At 69.0% G+C, this 19,018-nt stretch overlaps 10 non-coding genes across 10 annotated transcripts; all 10 read left to right on the forward strand.

Annotated features, from left to right (window-relative positions):
* Nucleotides 1–628: 628 nt before the first annotated feature.
* On the forward strand, nucleotides 629–747 carry LOC132594906 (5S ribosomal RNA). The gene has a single exon (XR_009561075.1). It is a non-coding gene; the product is annotated as a 5S ribosomal RNA (ribosomal RNA).
* Nucleotides 748–1,679: 932 nt separating this feature from the next.
* LOC132594908 (5S ribosomal RNA) lies at nucleotides 1,680–1,798 on the forward strand. The gene has a single exon (XR_009561077.1). It is a non-coding gene; the product is annotated as a 5S ribosomal RNA (ribosomal RNA).
* A 2,697-nt stretch (nucleotides 1,799–4,495) lies between these two features.
* Nucleotides 4,496–4,614, forward strand: LOC132594909 (5S ribosomal RNA). Its single transcript, XR_009561078.1, has one exon. It is a non-coding gene; the product is annotated as a 5S ribosomal RNA (ribosomal RNA).
* A 931-nt stretch (nucleotides 4,615–5,545) lies between these two features.
* LOC132594910 (5S ribosomal RNA) lies at nucleotides 5,546–5,664 on the forward strand. The gene has a single exon (XR_009561079.1). It is a non-coding gene; the product is annotated as a 5S ribosomal RNA (ribosomal RNA).
* A 2,697-nt stretch (nucleotides 5,665–8,361) lies between these two features.
* On the forward strand, nucleotides 8,362–8,480 carry LOC132595011 (5S ribosomal RNA). The gene has a single exon (XR_009561180.1). It is a non-coding gene; the product is annotated as a 5S ribosomal RNA (ribosomal RNA).
* A 931-nt stretch (nucleotides 8,481–9,411) lies between these two features.
* LOC132594911 (5S ribosomal RNA) lies at nucleotides 9,412–9,530 on the forward strand. Its single transcript, XR_009561080.1, has one exon. It is a non-coding gene; the product is annotated as a 5S ribosomal RNA (ribosomal RNA).
* Nucleotides 9,531–12,226: 2,696 nt separating this feature from the next.
* On the forward strand, nucleotides 12,227–12,345 carry LOC132594912 (5S ribosomal RNA). The gene has a single exon (XR_009561081.1). It is a non-coding gene; the product is annotated as a 5S ribosomal RNA (ribosomal RNA).
* A 931-nt stretch (nucleotides 12,346–13,276) lies between these two features.
* Nucleotides 13,277–13,395, forward strand: LOC132594913 (5S ribosomal RNA). The gene has a single exon (XR_009561082.1). It is a non-coding gene; the product is annotated as a 5S ribosomal RNA (ribosomal RNA).
* Nucleotides 13,396–16,092: 2,697 nt separating this feature from the next.
* On the forward strand, nucleotides 16,093–16,211 carry LOC132595013 (5S ribosomal RNA). Its single transcript, XR_009561182.1, has one exon. It is a non-coding gene; the product is annotated as a 5S ribosomal RNA (ribosomal RNA).
* A 931-nt stretch (nucleotides 16,212–17,142) lies between these two features.
* Nucleotides 17,143–17,261, forward strand: LOC132594914 (5S ribosomal RNA). The gene has a single exon (XR_009561083.1). It is a non-coding gene; the product is annotated as a 5S ribosomal RNA (ribosomal RNA).
* Nucleotides 17,262–19,018: the final 1,757 nt, after the last annotated feature.

A 19,018-nucleotide genomic window follows, 5' to 3' on the forward strand; every position in this document is an offset into this window, starting at 1 on the left:
GCCCCGGCGCCGCCACCTGTGTGCCGGTGTGTCCCTCCACAGCTCCCTCCGACAAAAGCCCCACCCCCACCCCGCCCCTCTGGCGTGTCACCGCAGCCGGATGCGGGAGCGGGATCGAGGGCAGGGGCCGCTTCCCCGGGCCTGCCGGCCACCAGGGGCGGGGTCCTGAGCTCGGCGGGGGGTGTGGGGGCAAGGGTGGCCTTGCCGGGGCTGAGGGGCCGTGGCGACTCAATGGTGGCTCCCGGTGGCTTCGGGCCAGCTGCTGTCGGGCAGGAGGGCCGGCCCGGGCTGCGGCCGGGCTGCGCCTAGGGCCGCGTGGGCGGGCAGGGCCGATGCCCAAGGGACCGCGGGCCCCGGGCCCTGAAGCCTCCGGGGCCACGTCCCTGTGAGCGACGTGCGGGATCTTGGGCGGGGCGCCAAGCGCCGAAGGGTTTGCTGGGTCACGGCCGCCCTGGGCTGGGAGGTGGTCGCCAAACCCTCCGCCGCCGCCCGATACCCGAGACCTCCGTTGCCCCTGCCTGGGCGGGCGAGGGGGCCCTGCCGGGGCGGGCCGGCCGCCAGGCTGGCGTTAAGGCGCCAGCGCCAGCGAAACTGGGCCTCAAGAGGCCGCCCGCGGCCCCCCGCCCCCGTCTACGGCCATACCACCCTGAACGCGCCCGATCTCGTCTGATCTCGGAAGCTAAGCAGGGTCGGGCCTGGTTAGTACTTGGATGGGAGACCGCCTGGGAATACCGGGTGCTGTAGGCTTTTTGCCTCCCGCTCCGCCCGCCTTCTCCTTTACTCGCCCGCGGCGGGGGCCGCCGGCTCCGCCCCCGCCGGGCCCCGCTGCAGGCCCCACCTCCTCAGGCCCCTCCCACCACGGCGCGCGCCGGCGGGGTCGTTCCCCGCCGGCCCGGCCGGCCAGGCGGCCAGAAGGCGGCCCTGGAAGGCAGGCGCACCCCAGACGCTCCCGGGGTGGCTGGCCCGGACCCAGACTCCGCCGCGGGCCCAGTTGCCGTCCTTTCGGCCCGCGAGCCCCTCGACCTGCACCTGGCCGCCCCCACCGGCGCCCAGCCCCGGCGCCGCCACCTGTGTGCCGGTGTGTCCCTCCACAGCTCCCTCCGACAAAAGCCCCCCCCCACCCCGCCCCTCTGGCGTGTCACCGCGGCCGGGTGCGGGAGCGGGATCGAGGGCAGGGGCCGCTTCCCCGGGCCTGCCGGCCACCAGGGGCGGGGTCCTGAGCTCGGCGGGGGGTGTGGGGGCAAGGGTGGCCTTGCCGGGGCTGAGGGGCCGTGGCGACTCAATGGTGGCTCCCAGTGGCTTCGGGCCAGCTGCTGTCGGGCAGGAGGGCCGGCCCGGGCTGCGGCCGGGCTGCGCCTAGGGCCGCGTGGGCGGGCAGGGCCGATGCCCAAGGGACCGCGGGCCCCGGGCCCTGAAGCCTCCGGGGCCACGTCCCTGTGAGCGACGTGCGGGATCTTGGGCGGGGCGCCAAGCGCCGAAGGGTTTGCTGGGTCACGGCCGCCCTGGGCTGGGAGGTGGTCGCCAAACCCTCCGCCGCCGCCCGATACCCGAGACCTCCGTTGCCCCTGCCTGGGCGGGCGAGGGGGCCCTGCCGGGGCGGGCCGGCCGCCAGGCTGGCGTTAAGGCGCCAGCGCCAGCGAAACTGGGCCTCAAGAGGCCGCCCGCGGCCCCCCGCCCCCGTCTACGGCCATACCACCCTGAACGCGCCCGATCTCGTCTGATCTCGGAAGCTAAGCAGGGTCGGGCCTGGTTAGTACTTGGATGGGAGACCGCCTGGGAATACCGGGTGCTGTAGGCTTTTTGCCTCCCGCTCCGCCCGCCTTCTCCTTTACTCGCCCGCGGCGGGGGGGCCGCCGGCTCCGCCCCCGCCGAGCCCCGCTGCAGGCAGTAGTCAAGGTGGGTTTACCTGCCCGAGCAGGAAGCTTGGGCGATGGCAGAAGTGGGAAGAAACTCTTGAGCACAGGTTCTTGGGATCCACGGAGCAGCGCATGCACATGCGATGGGTGCCTACACAGCTGGCTTGCTTGTCTGTGGGGAAAGGCGAGATGGGTCAGGGCCTGGGTTCCTGAGGGGCTGAGAATCAAGGCAGGGATAGAAGAAAGGGGACAGGCCCACATCCCCTGAACCCACGCCGGCGCCCACTCACCTTTGTGGAAAATACGATTGAAAAGTGCCCGCAAGAATCTCTTCAGATGCCTCCAGAGTTGAGGGAAGAAGGGGAGGGGGGAGGCCGGGAGCAGGGTGAGCCCTGAAATCCAACCCTTGTCCCGGTCACACCCCAGCAGCCCTCCCACCTCAGCCCCTTCAAGACCCCAGGGCTCCCCCAACCGCGCTGCACAGATCCTGCCCTGACCATAGTCACCATGTTGATCCCCACGTTGAGCAAGATGAAGCTGACCGGGATCAGAAGAATTGAGTATCCTTGCTCCTGGCATTTCCTGGGGATGGGGCCAGTGAACGGCTCGGCTCGGTAGTAGTTTCGCTCACCCATGGCCGTTGGTCCCAGGACTGCCTGGGCCCTCTGCCCTCCAGTTTTAACTGGGAGCCAGACTGGGTCATAATGGGGCAGGTGGTGAGGTCACAGTGAGGGAGGGGGATGAAAAGGAGGGCCCAGAGTGGCATTCCCTGGTAACCAGGGTCAGGTAAGCTGAGCCTGGACAGTCAAACAGGGCCCGGTGGCCAGCATACATCCCCTCGAGCGGTCATTCATTCGCTCACCGCCCGCTGACTCACTTGTTCAAATGACACATTGCGTCTCTTGGCCCCTCTTGAGACTAGGAAGACCTTGGCCTCAGAGGCCTGCTGAAGGCCTGGCTGGAGTCCAGAGCCTCAGCCTTCTTCATGCCCTTCACTGGGCCTGGAGCTGGACCTGCCCAGATGTGGAACCTCCCAGTTTGGAAGCAACTTCTTGTATGAGGCTCTCTGTGGACAGGGACAGCTGAGACACAGAGGAGGTGCCCAGAGACCAGGGGTTTGGAGTCTGCAGCTGCAGATGTACTTAGTGCATGGTATAGGACCAGGAGGGGCCTGCTGGCAGAACTGTGGCCACTAAACCAAAGGGACCCTCAGGCCAAGAAGGGGACACTGGCTTCTTATTGCAGGAAGCCAAGCGCAGGGACCCAGGCTGGCAGAAGGAGTGGCGCTTCCAAGCCACAGACCACCAATGTTTCCTGGACTCTGGCGCTCTTTATTCCTCTCTCCATGCCCTGCCGCCCCCTGCCCCTGCCCCCACTTGCTGCTGGTAAGTTCATTTTCCCAGTCTGGCTCCCGTGCAGAGAGGGCCTGGAGGCCGAGGTGGAAGGTAGCAGCGAGTTGGCCCGCGCTTGGCCCTCCTGCGGTTGCCGCTTCAGCACCAGACTGTCATACACCTGGTAGTTGGCATTGCCTCCCGGGTTCCGGCTGAGTGGCATGAAGGTGGGCGGGGGTGGAGGGTGCTCGGTAGCCTGGACGTCGGGCAGGAGGTGAGAGGGGCGGAGGAGCAGCGCTGAGCTGGGAGCCGGGGCCCGCTGGTCCGAGGCCTCGGCCAGTACCGTGAGGGAGGCGGAGGTGGCCACAGGGCGCCGCAAGGGCAGGATCTCAGCCCATTCGGCCGCCGGGTGCCGCACCTCGTGGGGATCGCGGGAGTAATCCAAGTGTCCCGTGGAGGGATGCAGGCTGCGGTTGGACTCGCTGTGAGCACAGCTGGGGAGGCTACGTCTGTGGGCCGGTGGGGTGTCGCGCTACCAGGCGTCGGGCCGGTAGACCCGAGGCACCAGAGCGGATGGAGGCTCAGAGCCCTCCAGACCCAGACTCCGCCATGGGCCCAGTTGCCGTCCTTTCGGCCCGCGAGCCCCTCGACCTGCACCTGGCCGCCCCCACCGGCGCCCAGCCCCGGCGCCGCCACCTGTGTGCCGGTGTGTCCCTCCACAGCTCCCTCCGACAAAAGCCCCACCCCCACCCCGCCCCTCTGGCGTGTCACCGCGGCCGGGTGCGGGAGCGGGATCGAGGGCAGGGGCCGCTTCCCCGGGCCTGCCGGCCACCAGGGGCGGGGTCCTGAGCTCGGCGGGGGGTGTGGGGGCAAGGGTGGCCTTGCCGGGGCTGAGGGGCCGTGGCGACTCAATGGTGGCTCCCGGTGGCTTCGGGCCAGCTGCTGTCGGGCAGGAGGGCCGGCCCGGGCTGCGGCCGGGCTGCGCCTAGGGCCGCGTGGGCGGGCAGGGCCGATGCCCAAGGGACCGCGGGCCCCGGGCCCTGAAGCCTCCGGGGCCACGTCCCTGTGAGCGACGTGCGGGATCTTGGGCGGGGCGCCAAGCGCCGAAGGGTTTGCTGGGTCACGGCCGCCCTGGGCTGGGAGGTGGTCGCCAAACCCTCCGCCGCCGCCCGATACCCGAGACCTCCGTTGCCCCTGCCTGGGCGGGCGAGGGGGCCCTGCCGGGGCGGGCCGGCCGCCAGGCTGGCGTTAAGGCGCCAGCGCCAGCGAAACTGGGCCTCAAGAGGCCGCCCGCGGTCCCCCGCCCCCGTCTACGGCCATACCACCCTGAACGCGCCCGATCTCGTCTGATCTCGGAAGCTAAGCAGGGTCGGGCCTGGTTAGTACTTGGATGGGAGACCGCCTGGGAATACCGGGTGCTGTAGGCTTTTTGCCTCCCGCTCCGCCCGCCTTCTCCTTTACTCGCCCGCGGCGGGGGCCGCCGGCTCCGCCCCCGCCGGGCCCCGCTGCAGGCCCCACCTCCTCAGGCCCCTCCCACCACGGCGCGCGCCGGCGGGGTCGTTCCCCGCCGGCCCGGCCGGCCAGGCGGCCAGAAGGCGGCCCTGGAAGGCAGGCGCACCCCAGACGCTCCCGGGGTGGCTGGCCCGGACCCAGACTCCGCCGCGGGCCCAGTTGCCGTCCTTTCGGCCCGCGAGCCCCTCGACCTGCACCTGGCCGCCCCCACCGGCGCCCAGCCCCGGCGCCGCCACCTGTGTGCCGGTGTGTCCCTCCACAGCTCCCTCCGACAAAAGCCCCCCCCACCCCGCCCCTCTGGCGTGTCACCGCGGCCGGGTGCGGGAGCGGGATCGAGGGCAGGGGCCGCTTCCCCGGGCCTGCCGGCCACCAGGGGCGGGGTCCTGAGCTCGGCGGGGGGTGTGGGGGCAAGGGTGGCCTTGCCGGGGCTGAGGGGCCGTGGCGACTCAATGGTGGCTCCCAGTGGCTTCGGGCCAGCTGCTGTCGGGCAGGAGGGCCGGCCCGGGCTGCGGCCGGGCTGCGCCTAGGGCCGCGTGGGCGGGCAGGGCCGATGCCCAAGGGACCGCGGGCCCCGGGCCCTGAAGCCTCCGGGGCCACGTCCCTGTGAGCGACGTGCGGGATCTTGGGCGGGGCGCCAAGCGCCGAAGGGTTTGCTGGGTCACGGCCGCCCTGGGCTGGGAGGTGGTCGCCAAACCCTCCGCCGCCGCCCGATACCCGAGACCTCCGTTGCCCCTGCCTGGGCGGGCGAGGGGGCCCTGCCGGGGCGGGCCGGCCGCCAGGCTGGCGTTAAGGCGCCAGCGCCAGCGAAACTGGGCCTCAAGAGGCCGCCCGCGGCCCCCCGCCCCCGTCTACGGCCATACCACCCTGAACGCGCCCGATCTCGTCTGATCTCGGAAGCTAAGCAGGGTCGGGCCTGGTTAGTACTTGGATGGGAGACCGCCTGGGAATACCGGGTGCTGTAGGCTTTTTGCCTCCCGCTCCGCCCGCCTTCTCCTTTACTCGCCCGCGGCGGGGGGGCCGCCGGCTCCGCCCCCGCCGAGCCCCGCTGCAGGCAGTAGTCAAGGTGGGTTTACCTGCCCGAGCAGGAAGCTTGGGCGATGGCAGAAGTGGGAAGAAACTCTTGAGCACAGGTTCTTGGGATCCACGGAGCAGCGCATGCACATGCGATGGGTGCCTACACAGCTGGCTTGCTTGTCTGTGGGGAAAGGCGAGATGGGTCAGGGCCTGGGTTCCTGAGGGGCTGAGAATCAAGGCAGGGATAGAAGAAAGGGGACAGGCCCACATCCCCTGAACCCACGCCGGCGCCCACTCACCTTTGTGGAAAATACGATTGAAAAGTGCCCGCAAGAATCTCTTCAGATGCCTCCAGAGTTGAGGGAAGAAGGGGAGGGGGGAGGCCGGGAGCAGGGTGAGCCCTGAAATCCAACCCTTGTCCCGGTCACACCCCAGCAGCCCTCCCACCTCAGCCCCTTCAAGACCCCAGGGCTCCCCCAACCGCGCTGCACAGATCCTGCCCTGACCATAGTCACCATGTTGATCCCCACGTTGAGCAAGATGAAGCTGACCGGGATCAGAAGAATTGAGTATCCTTGCTCCTGGCATTTCCTGGGGATGGGGCCAGTGAACGGCTCGGCTCGGTAGTAGTTTCGCTCACCCATGGCCGTTGGTCCCAGGACTGCCTGGGCCCTCTGCCCTCCAGTTTTAACTGGGAGCCAGACTGGGTCATAATGGGGCAGGTGGTGAGGTCACAGTGAGGGAGGGGGATGAAAAGGAGGGCCCAGAGTGGCATTCCCTGGTAACCAGGGTCAGGTAAGCTGAGCCTGGACAGTCAAACAGGGCCCGGTGGCCGGCATACATCCCCTCGAGCGGTCATTCATTCGCTCACCGCCCGCTGACTCACTTGTTCAAATGACACATTGCGTCTCTTGGCCCCTCTTGAGACTAGGAAGACCTTGGCCTCAGAGGCCTGCTGAAGGCCTGGCTGGAGTCCAGAGCCTCAGCCTTCTTCATGCCCTTCACTGGGCCTGGAGCTGGACCTGCCCAGATGTGGAACCTCCCAGTTTGGAAGCAACTTCTTGTATGAGGCTCTCTGTGGACAGGGACAGCTGAGACACAGAGGAGGTGCCCAGAGACCAGGGGTTTGGAGTCTGCAGCTGCAGATGTACTTAGTGCATGGTATAGGACCAGGAGGGGCCTGCTGGCAGAACTGTGGCCACTAAACCAAAGGGACCCTCAGGCCAAGAAGGGGACACTGGCTTCTTATTGCAGGAAGCCAAGCGCAGGGACCCAGGCTGGCAGAAGGAGTGGCGCTTCCAAGCCACAGACCACCAATGTTTCCTGGACTCTGGCGCTCTTTATTCCTCTCTCCATGCCCTGCCGCCCCCTGCCCCTGCCCCCACTTGCTGCTGGTAAGTTCATTTTCCCAGTCTGGCTCCCGTGCAGAGAGGGCCTGGAGGCCGAGGTGGAAGGTAGCAGCGAGTTGGCCCGCGCTTGGCCCTCCTGCGGTTGCCGCTTCAGCACCAGACTGTCATACACCTGGTAGTTGGCATTGCCTCCCGGGTTCCGGCTGAGTGGCATGAAGGTGGGCGGGGGTGGAGGGTGCTCGGTAGCCTGGACGTCGGGCAGGAGGTGAGAGGGGCGGAGGAGCAGCGCTGAGCTGGGAGCCGGGGCCCGCTGGTCCGAGGCCTCGGCCAGTACCGTGAGGGAGGCGGAGGTGGCCACAGGGCGCCGCAAGGGCAGGATCTCAGCCCATTCGGCCGCCGGGTGCCGCACCTCGTGGGGATCGCGGGAGTAATCCAAGTGTCCCGTGGAGGGATGCAGGCTGCGGTTGGACTCGCTGTGAGCACAGCTGGGGAGGCTACGTCTGTGGGCCGGTGGGGTGTCGCGCTACCAGGCGTCGGGCCGGTAGACCCGAGGCACCAGAGCGGATGGAGGCTCAGAGCCCTCCAGAACCAGACTCCGCCATGGGCCCAGTTGCCGTCCTTTCGGCCCGCGAGCCCCTCGACCTGCACCTGGCCGCCCCCACCGGCGCCCAGCCCCGGCGCCGCCACCTGTGTGCCGGTGTGTCCCTCCACAGCTCCCTCCGACAAAAGCCCCACCCCCACCCCGCCCCTCTGGCGTGTCACCGCGGCCGGGTGCGGGAGCAGGATCGAGGGCAGGGGCCGCTTCCCCGGGCCTGCCGGCCACCAGGGGCGGGGTCCTGAGCTCGGCGGGGGGTGTGGGGGCAAGGGTGGCCTTGCCGGGGCTGAGGGGCCGTGGCGACTCAATGGTGGCTCCCGGTGGCTTCGGGCCAGCTGCTGTCGGGCAGGAGGGCCGGCCCGGGCTGCGGCCGGGCTGCGCCTAGGGCCGCGTGGGCGGGCAGGGCCGATGCCCAAGGGACCGCGGGCCCCGGGCCCTGAAGCCTCCGGGGCCACGTCCCTGTGAGCGACGTGCGGGATCTTGGGCGGGGCGCCAAGCGCCGAAGGGTTTGCTGGGTCACGGCCGCCCTGGGCTGGGAGGTGGTCGCCAAACCCTCCGCCGCCGCCCGATACCCGAGACCTCCGTTGCCCCTGCCTGGGCGGGCGAGGGGGCCCTGCCGGGGCGGGCCGGCCGCCAGGCTGGCGTTAAGGCGCCAGCGCCAGCGAAACTGGGCCTCAAGAGGCCGCCCGCGGTCCCCCGCCCCCGTCTACGGCCATACCACCCTGAACGCGCCCGATCTCGTCTGATCTCGGAAGCTAAGCAGGGTCGGGCCTGGTTAGTACTTGGATGGGAGACCGCCTGGGAATACCGGGTACTGTAGGCTTTTTGCCTCCCGCTCCGCCCGCCTTCTCATTTACTCGCCCGCGGCGGGGGCCGCCGGCTCCGCCCCCGCCGGGCCCCGCTGCAGGCCCCACCTCCTCAGGCCCCTCCCACCACGGCGCGCGCCGGCGGGGTCGCTCCCCGCCGGCCCGGCCGGCCAGGCGGCCAGAAGGCGGCCCTGGAAGGCAGGCGCACCCCAGACGCTCCCGGGGTGGCTGGCCCGGACCCAGACTCCGCCGCGGGCCCAGTTGCCGTCCTTTCGGCCCGCGAGCCCCTCGACCTGCACCTGGCCGCCCCCACCGGCGCCCAGCCCCGGCGCCGCCACCTGTGTGCCGGTGTGTCCCTCCACAGCTCCCTCCGACAAAAGCCCCCCCCACCCCGCCCCCCTGGCGTGTCAACGCGGCCGGGTGCGGGAGCGGGATCGAGGGCAGGGGCCGCTTCCCCGGGCCTGCCGGCCACCAGGGGCGGGGTCCTGAGCTCGGCGGGGGGTGTGGGGGCAAGGGTGGCCTTGCCGGGGCTGAGGGGCCGTGGCGACTCAATGGTGGCTCCCAGTGGCTTCGGGCCAGCTGCTGTCGGGCAGGAGGGCCGGCCCGGGCTGCGGCCGGGCTGCGCCTAGGGCCGCGTGGGCGGGCAGGGCCGATGCCCAAGGGACCGCGGGCCCCGGGCCCTGAAGCCTCCGGGACCACGTCCCTGTGAGCGACGTGCGGGATCTTGGGCGGGGCGCCAAGCGCCGAAGGGTTTGCTGGGTCACGGCCGCCCTGGGCTGGGAGGTGGTCGCCAAACCCTCCGCCGCCGCCCGATACCCGAGACCTCCGTTGCCCCTGCCTGGGCGGGCGAGGGGGCCCTGCCGGGGCGGGCCGGCCTCCAGGCTGGCGTTAAGGCGCCAGCGCCAGCGAAACTGGGCCTCAAGAGGCCGCCCGCGGCGCCCCGCCCCCGTCTACGGCCATACCACCCTGAACGCGCCCGATCTCGTCTGATCTCGGAAGCTAAGCAGGGTCGGGCCTGGTTAGTACTTGGATGGGAGACCGCCTGGGAATACCGGGTGCTGTAGGCTTTTTGCCTCCCGCTCCGCCCGCCTTCTCCTTTACTCGCCCGCGGCGGGGGGGCCGCCGGCTCCGCCCCCGCCGAGCCCCGCTGCAGGCAGTAGTCAAGGTGGGTTTACCTGCCCGAGCAGGAAGCTTGGGCGATGGCAGAAGTGGGAAGAAACTCTTGAGCACAGGTTCTTGGGATCCACGGAGCAGCGCATGCACATGCGATGGGTGCCTACACAGCTGGCTTGCTTGTCTGTGGGGAAAGGCGAGATGGGTCAGGGCCTGGGTTCCTGAGGGGCTGAGAATCAAGGCAGGGATAGAAGAAAGGGGACAGGCCCACATCCCCTGAACCCACGCCGGCGCCCACTCACCTTTGTGGAAAATACGATTGAAAAGTGCCCGCAAGAATCTCTTCAGATGCCTCCAGAGTTGAGGGAAGAAGGGGAGGGGGGAGGCCGGGAGCAGGGTGAGCCCTGAAATCCAACCCTTGTCCCGGTCACACCCCAGCAGCCCTCCCACCTCAGCCCCTTCAAGACCCCAGGGCTCCCCCAACCGCGCTGCACAGATCCTGCCCTGACCATAGTCACCATGTTGATCCCCACGTTGAGCAAGATGAAGCTGACCGGGATCAGAAGAATTGAGTATCCTTGCTCCTGGCATTTCCTGGGGATGGGGCCAGTGAACGGCTCGGCTCGGTAGTAGTTTCGCTCACCCATGGCCGTTGGTCCCAGGACTGCCTGGGCCCTCTGCCCTCCAGTTTTAACTGGGAGCCAGACTGGGTCATAATGGGGCAGGTGGTGAGGTCACAGTGAGGGAGGGGGATGAAAAGGAGGGCCCAGAGTGGCATTCCCTGGTAACCAGGGTCAGGTAAGCTGAGCCTGGACAGTCAAACAGGGCCCGGTGGCCGGCATACATCCCCTCGAGCGGTCATTCATTCGCTCACCGCCCGCTGACTCACTTGTTCAAATGACACATTGCGTCTCTTGGCCCCTCTTGAGACTAGGAAGACCTTGGCCTCAGAGGCCTGCTGAAGGCCTGGCTGGAGTCCAGAGCCTCAGCCTTCTTCATGCCCTTCACTGGGCCTGGAGCTGGACCTGCCCAGATGTGGAACCTCCCAGTTTGGAAGCAACTTCTTGTATGAGGCTCTCTGTGGACAGGGACAGCTGAGACACAGAGGAGGTGCCCAGAGACCAGGGGTTTGGAGTCTGCAGCTGCAGATGTACTTAGTGCATGGTATAGGACCAGGAGGGGCCTGCTGGCAGAACTGTGGCCACTAAACCAAAGGGACCCTCAGGCCAAGAAGGAGACACTGGCTTCTTATTGCAGGAAGCCAAGGGCAGGGACCCAGGCTGGCAGAAGGAGTGGCGCTTCCAAGCCACAGACCACCAATGTTTCCTGGACTCTGGCGCTCTTTATTCCTCTCTCCATGCCCTGCCGCCCCCTGCCCCTGCCCCCACTTGCTGCTGGTAAGTTCATTTTCCCAGTCTGGCTCCCGTGCAGAGAGGGCCTGGAGGCCGAGGTGGAAGGTAGCAGCGAGTTGGCCCGCGCTTGGCCCTCCTGCGGTTGCCGCTTCAGCACCAGACTGTCATACACCTGGTAGTTGGCATTGCCTCCCGGGTTCCGGCTGAGTGGCATGAAGGTGGGCGGGGGTGGAGGGTGCTCGGTAGCCTGGACGTCAGGCAGGAGGTGAGAGGGGCGGAGGAGCAGCGCTGAGCTGGGAGCCGGGGCCCGCTGGTCCGAGGCCTCGGCCAGTACCGTGAGGGAGGCGGAGGTGGCCACAGGGCGCCGCAAGGGCAGGATCTCAGCCCATTCGGCCGCCGGGTGCCGCACCTCGTGGGGATCGCGGGAGTAATCCAAGTGTCCCGTGGAGGGATGCAGGCTGCGGTTGGACTCGCTGTGAGCACAGCTGGGGAGGCTACGTCTGTGGGCCGGTGGGGTGTCGCGCTACCAGGCGTCGGGCCGGTAGACCCGAGGCACCAGAGCGGATGGAGGCTCAGAGCCCTCCAGACCCAGACTCCGCCATGGGCCCAGTTGCCGTCCTTTCGGCCCGCGAGCCCCTCGACCTGCACCTGGCCGCCCCCACCGGCGCCCAGCCCCGGCGCCGCCACCTGTGTGCCGGTGTGTCCCTCCACAGCTCCCTCCGACAAAAGCCCCACCCCCACCCCGCCCCTCTGGCGTGTCACCGCGGCCGGGTGCGGGAGCGGGATCGAGGGCAGGGGCCGCTTCCCCGGGCCTGCCGGCCACCAGGGGCGGGGTCCTGAGTCGGCGGGGGGTGTGGGGGCAAGGGTGGCCTTGCCGGGGCTGAGGGGCCGTGGCGACTCAATGGTGGCTCCCGGTGGCTTCGGGCCAGCTGCTGTCGGGCAGGAGGGCCGGCCCGGGCTGCGGCCGGGCTGCGCCTAGGGCCGCGTGGGCGGGCAGGGCCGATGCCCAAGGGACCGCGGGCCCCGGGCCCTGAAGCCTCCGGGGCCACGTCCCTGTGAGCGACGTGCGGGATCTTGGGCGGGGCGCCAAGCGCCGAAGGGTTTGCTGGGTCACGGCCGCCCTGGGCTGGGAGGTGGTCGCCAAACCCTCCGCCGCCGCCCGATACCCGAGACCTCCGTTGCCCCTGCCTGGGCGGGCGAGGGGGCCCTGCCGGGGCGGGCCGGCCTCCAGGCTGGCGTTAAGGCGCCAGCGCCAGCGAAACTGGGCCTCAAGAGGCCGCCCGCGGCGCCCCGCCCCCGTCTACGGCCATACCACCCTGAACGCGCCCGATCTCGTCTGATCTCGGAAGCTAAGCAGGGTCGGGCCTGGTTAGTACTTGGATGGGAGACCGCCTGGGAATACCGGGTGCTGTAGGCTTTTTGCCTCCCGCTCCGCCCGCCTTCTCCTTTACTCGCCCGCGGCGGGGGCCGCCGGCTCCGCCCCCGCCGGGCCCCGCTGCAGGCCCCACCTCCTCAGGCCCCTCCCACCACGGCGCGCGCCGGCGGGGTCGTTCCCCGCCGGCCCGGCCGGCCAGGCGGCCAGAAGGCGGCCCTGGAAGGCAGGCGCACCCCAGACGCTCCCGGGGTGGCTGGCCCGGACCCAGACTCCGCCGCGGGCCCAGTTGCCGTCCTTTCGGCCCGCGAGCCCCTCGACCTGCACCTGGCCGCCCCCACCGGCGCCCAGCCCCGGCGCCGCCACCTGTGTGCCGGTGTGTCCCTCCACAGCTCCCTCCGACAAAAGCCCCCCCCACCCCGCCCCTCTGGCGTGTCACCGCGGCCGGGTGCGGGAGCGGGATCGAGGGCAGGGGCCGCTTCCCCGGGCCTGCCGGCCACCAGGGGCGGGGTCCTGAGCTCGGCGGGGGGTGTGGGGGCAAGGGTGGCCTTGCCGGGGCTGAGGGGCCGTGGCGACTCAATGGTGGCTCCCAGTGGCTTCGGGCCAGCTGCTGTCGGGCAGGAGGGCCGGCCCGGGCTGCGGCCGGGCTGCGCCTAGGGCCGCGTGGGCGGGCAGGGCCGATGCCCAAGGGACCGCGGGCCCCGGGCCCTGAAGCCTCCGGGGCCACGTCCCTGTGAGCGACGTGCGGGATCTTGGGCGGGGCGCCAAGCGCCGAAGGGTTTGCTGGGTCACGGCCGCCCTGGGCTGGGAGGTGGTCGCCAAACCCTCCGCCGCCGCCCGATACCCGAGACCTCCGTTGCCCCTGCCTGGGCGGGCGAGGGGGCCCTGCCGGGGCGGGCCGGCCGCCAGGCTGGCGTTAAGGCGCCAGCGCCAGCGAAACTGGGCCTCAAGAGGCCGCCCGCGGCCCCCCGCCCCCGTCTACGGCCATACCACCCTGAACGCGCCCGATCTCGTCTGATCTCGGAAGCTAAGCAGGGTCGGGCCTGGTTAGTACTTGGATGGGAGACCGCCTGGGAATACCGGGTGCTGTAGGCTTTTTGCCTCCCGCTCCGCCCGCCTTCTCCTTTACTCGCCCGCGGCGGGGGGGCCGCCGGCTCCGCCCCCGCCGAGCCCCGCTGCAGGCAGTAGTCAAGGTGGGTTTACCTGCCCGAGCAGGAAGCTTGGGCGATGGCAGAAGTGGGAAGAAACTCTTGAGCACAGGTTCTTGGGATCCACGGAGCAGCGCATGCACATGCGATGGGTGCCTACACAGCTGGCTTGCTTGTCTGTGGGGAAAGGCGAGATGGGTCAGGGCCTGGGTTCCTGAGGGGCTGAGAATCAAGGCAGGGATAGAAGAAAGGGGACAGGCCCACATCCCCTGAACCCACGCCGGCGCCCACTCACCTTTGTGGAAAATACGATTGAAAAGTGCCCGCAAGAATCTCTTCAGATGCCTCCAGAGTTGAGGGAAGAAGGGGAGGGGGGAGGCCGGGAGCAGGGTGAGCCCTGAAATCCAACCCTTGTCCCGGTCACACCCCAGCAGCCCTCCCACCTCAGCCCCTTCAAGACCCCAGGGCTCCCCCAACCGCGCTGCACAGATCCTGCCCTGACCATAGTCACCATGTTGATCCCCACGTTGAGCAAGATGAAGCTGACCGGGATCAGAAGAATTGAGTATCCTTGCTCCTGGCATTTCCTGGGGATGGGGCCAGTGAACGGCTCGGCTCGGTAGTAGTTTCGCTCACCCATGGCCGTTGGTCCCAGGACTGCCTGGGCCCTCTGCCCTCCAGTTTTAACTGGGAGCCAGACTGGGTCATAATGGGGCAGGTGGTGAGGTCACAGTGAGGGAGGGGGATGAAAAGGAGGGCCCAGAGTGGCATTCCCTGGTAACCAGGGTCAGGTAAGCTGAGCCTGGACAGTCAAACAGGGCCCGGTGGCCGGCATACATCCCCTCGAGCGGTCATTCATTCGCTCACCGCCCGCTGACTCACTTGTTCAAATGACACATTGCGTCTCTTGGCCCCTCTTGAGACTAGGAAGACCTTGGCCTCAGAGGCCTGCTGAAGGCCTGGCTGGAGTCCAGAGCCTCAGCCTTCTTCATGCCCTTCACTGGGCCTGGAGCTGGACCTGCCCAGATGTGGAACCTCCCAGTTTGGAAGCAACTTCTTGTATGAGGCTCTCTGTGGACAGGGACAGCTGAGACACAGAGGAGGTGCCCAGAGACCAGGGGTTTGGAGTCTGCAGCTGCAGATGTACTTAGTGCATGGTATAGGACCAGGAGGGGCCTGCTGGCAGAACTGTGGCCACTAAACCAAAGGGACCCTCAGGCCAAGAAGGGGACACTGGCTTCTTATTGCAGGAAGCCAAGCGCAGGGACCCAGGCTGGCAGAAGGAGTGGCGCTTCCAAGCCACAGACCACCAATGTTTCCTGGACTCTGGCGCTCTTTATTCCTCTCTCCATGCCCTGCCGCCCCCTGCCCCTGCCCCCACTTGCTGCTGGTAAGTTCATTTTCCCAGTCTGGCTCCCGTGCAGAGAGGGCCTGGAGGCCGAGGTGGAAGGTAGCAGCGAGTTGGCCCGCGCTTGGCCCTCCTGCGGTTGCCGCTTCAGCACCAGACTGTCATACACCTGGTAGTTGGCATTGCCTCCCGGGTTCCGGCTGAGTGGCATGAAGGTGGGCGGGGGTGGAGGGTGCTCGGTAGCCTGGACGTCGGGCAGGAGGTGAGAGGGGCGGAGGAGCAGCGCTGAGCTGGGAGCCGGGGCCCGCTGGTCCGAGGCCTCGGCCAGTACCGTGAGGGAGGCGGAGGTGGCCACAGGGCGCCGCAAGGGCAGGATCTCAGCCCATTCGGCCGCCGGGTGCCGCACCTCGTGGGGATCGCGGGAGTAATCCAAGTGTCCCGTGGAGGGATGCAGGCTGCGGTTGGACTCGCTGTGAGCACAGCTGGGGAGGCTACGTCTGTGGGCCGGTGGGGTGTCGCGCTACCAGGCGTCGGGCCGGTAGACCCGAGGCACCAGAGCGGATGGAGGCTCAGAGCCCTCCAGAACCAGACTCCGCCATGGGCCCAGTTGCCGTCCTTTCGGCCCGCGAGCCCCTCGACCTGCACCTGGCCGCCCCCACCGGCGCCCAGCCCCGGCGCCGCCACCTGTGTGCCGGTGTGTCCCTCCACAGCTCCCTCCGACAAAAGCCCCACCCCCACCCCGCCCCTCTGGCGTGTCACCGCGGCCGGGTGCGGGAGCAGGATCGAGGGCAGGGGCCGCTTCCCCGGGCCTGCCGGCCACCAGGGGCGGGGTCCTGAGCTCGGCGGGGGGTGTGGGGGCAAGGGTGGCCTTGCCGGGGCTGAGGGGCCGTGGCGACTCAATGGTGGCTCCCGGTGGCTTCGGGCCAGCTGCTGTCGGGCAGGAGGGCCGGCCCGGGCTGCGGCCGGGCTGCGCCTAGGGCCGCGTGGGCGGGCAGGGCCGATGCCCAAGGGACCGCGGGCCCCGGGCCCTGAAGCCTCCGGGGCCACGTCCCTGTGAGCGACGTGCGGGATCTTGGGCGGGGCGCCAAGCGCCGAAGGGTTTGCTGGGTCACGGCCGCCCTGGGCTGGGAGGTGGTCGCCAAACCCTCCGCCGCCGCCCGATACCCGAGACCTCCGTTGCCCCTGCCTGGGCGGGCGAGGGGGCCCTGCCGGGGCGGGCCGGCCGCCAGGCTGGCGTTAAGGCGCCAGCGCCAGCGAAACTGGGCCTCAAGAGGCCGCCCGCGGTCCCCCGCCCCCGTCTACGGCCATACCACCCTGAACGCGCCCGATCTCGTCTGATCTCGGAAGCTAAGCAGGGTCGGGCCTGGTTAGTACTTGGATGGGAGACCGCCTGGGAATACCGGGTACTGTAGGCTTTTTGCCTCCCGCTCCGCCCGCCTTCTCATTTACTCGCCCGCGGCGGGGGCCGCCGGCTCCGCCCCCGCCGGGCCCCGCTGCAGGCCCCACCTCCTCAGGCCCCTCCCACCACGGCGCGCGCCGGCGGGGTCGCTCCCCGCCGGCCCGGCCGGCCAGGCGGCCAGAAGGCGGCCCTGGAAGGCAGGCGCACCCCAGACGCTCCCGGGGTGGCTGGCCCGGACCCAGACTCCGCCGCGGGCCCAGTTGCCGTCCTTTCGGCCCGCGAGCCCCTCGACCTGCACCTGGCCGCCCCCACCGGCGCCCAGCCCCGGCGCCGCCACCTGTGTGCCGGTGTGTCCCTCCACAGCTCCCTCCGACAAAAGCCCCCCCCACCCCGCCCCCCTGGCGTGTCAACGCGGCCGGGTGCGGGAGCGGGATCGAGGGCAGGGGCCGCTTCCCCGGGCCTGCCGGCCACCAGGGGCGGGGTCCTGAGCTCGGCGGGGGGTGTGGGGGCAAGGGTGGCCTTGCCGGGGCTGAGGGGCCGTGGCGACTCAATGGTGGCTCCCAGTGGCTTCGGGCCAGCTGCTGTCGGGCAGGAGGGCCGGCCCGGGCTGCGGCCGGGCTGCGCCTAGGGCCGCGTGGGCGGGCAGGGCCGATGCCCAAGGGACCGCGGGCCCCGGGCCCTGAAGCCTCCGGGACCACGTCCCTGTGAGCGACGTGCGGGATCTTGGGCGGGGCGCCAAGCGCCGAAGGGTTTGCTGGGTCACGGCCGCCCTGGGCTGGGAGGTGGTCGCCAAACCCTCCGCCGCCGCCCGATACCCGAGACCTCCGTTGCCCCTGCCTGGGCGGGCGAGGGGGCCCTGCCGGGGCGGGCCGGCCTCCAGGCTGGCGTTAAGGCGCCAGCGCCAGCGAAACTGGGCCTCAAGAGGCCGCCCGCGGCGCCCCGCCCCCGTCTACGGCCATACCACCCTGAACGCGCCCGATCTCGTCTGATCTCGGAAGCTAAGCAGGGTCGGGCCTGGTTAGTACTTGGATGGGAGACCGCCTGGGAATACCGGGTGCTGTAGGCTTTTTGCCTCCCGCTCCGCCCGCCTTCTCCTTTACTCGCCCGCGGCGGGGGGGCCGCCGGCTCCGCCCCCGCCGAGCCCCGCTGCAGGCAGTAGTCAAGGTGGGTTTACCTGCCCGAGCAGGAAGCTTGGGCGATGGCAGAAGTGGGAAGAAACTCTTGAGCACAGGTTCTTGGGATCCACGGAGCAGCGCATGCACATGCGATGGGTGCCTACACAGCTGGCTTGCTTGTCTGTGGGGAAAGGCGAGATGGGTCAGGGCCTGGGTTCCTGAGGGGCTGAGAATCAAGGCAGGGATAGAAGAAAGGGGACAGGCCCACATCCCCTGAACCCACGCCGGCGCCCACTCACCTTTGTGGAAAATACGATTGAAAAGTGCCCGCAAGAATCTCTTCAGATGCCTCCAGAGTTGAGGGAAGAAGGGGAGGGGGGAGGCCGGGAGCAGGGTGAGCCCTGAAATCCAACCCTTGTCCCGGTCACACCCCAGCAGCCCTCCCACCTCAGCCCCTTCAAGACCCCAGGGCTCCCCCAACCGCGCTGCACAGATCCTGCCCTGACCATAGTCACCATGTTGATCCCCACGTTGAGCAAGATGAAGCTGACCGGGATCAGAAGAATTGAGTATCCTTGCTCCTGGCATTTCCTGGGGATGGGGCCAGTGAACGGCTCGGCTCGGTAGTAGTTTCGCTCACCCATGGCCGTTGGTCCCAGGACTGCCTGGGCCCTCTGCCCTCCAGTTTTAACTGGGAGCCAGACTGGGTCATAATGGGGCAGGTGGTGAGGTCACAGTGAGGGAGGGGGATGAAAAGGAGGGCCCAGAGTGGCATTCCCTGGTAACCAGGGTCAGGTAAGCTGAGCCTGGACAGTCAAACAGGGCCCGGTGGCCGGCATACATCCCCTCGAGCGGTCATTCATTCGCTCACCGCCCGCTGACTCACTTGTTCAAATGACACATTGCGTCTCTTGGCCCCTCTTGAGACTAGGAAGACCTTGGCCTCAGAGGCCTGCTGAAGGCCTGGCTGGAGTCCAGAGCCTCAGCCTTCTTCATGCCCTTCACTGGGCCTGGAGCTGGACCTGCCCAGATGTGGAACCTCCCAGTTTGGAAGCAACTTCTTGTATGAGGCTCTCTGTGGACAGGGACAGCTGAGACACAGAGGAGGTGCCCAGAGACCAGGGGTTTGGAGTCTGCAGCTGCAGATGTACTTAGTGCATGGTATAGGACCAGGAGGGGCCTGCTGGCAGAACTGTGGCCACTAAACCAAAGGGACCCTCAGGCCAAGAAGGAGACACTGGCTTCTTATTGCAGGAAGCCAAGGGCAGGGACCCAGGCTGGCAGAAGGAGTGGCGCTTCCAAGCCACAGACCACCAATGTTTCCTGGACTCTGGCGCTCTTTATTCCTCTCTCCATGCCCTGCCGCCCCCTGCCCCTGCCCCCACTTGCTGCTGGTAAGTTCATTTTCCCAGTCTGGCTCCCGTGCAGAGAGGGCCTGGAGGCCGAGGTGGAAGGTAGCAGCGAGTTGGCCCGCGCTTGGCCCTCCTGCGGTTGCCGCTTCAGCACCAGACTGTCATACACCTGGTAGTTGGCATTGCCTCCCGGGTTCCGGCTGAGTGGCATGAAGGTGGGCGGGGGTGGAGGGTGCTCGGTAGCCTGGACGTCAGGCAGGAGGTGAGAGGGGCGGAGGAGCAGCGCTGAGCTGGGAGCCGGGGCCCGCTGGTCCGAGGCCTCGGCCAGTACCGTGAGGGAGGCGGAGGTGGCCACA

Source organism: Globicephala melas, unplaced genomic scaffold, assembly GCF_963455315.2.
Source record: "Globicephala melas unplaced genomic scaffold, mGloMel1.2 SCAFFOLD_346, whole genome shotgun sequence".
Lineage (NCBI taxonomy): Eukaryota > Metazoa > Chordata > Mammalia > Artiodactyla > Delphinidae > Globicephala > Globicephala melas.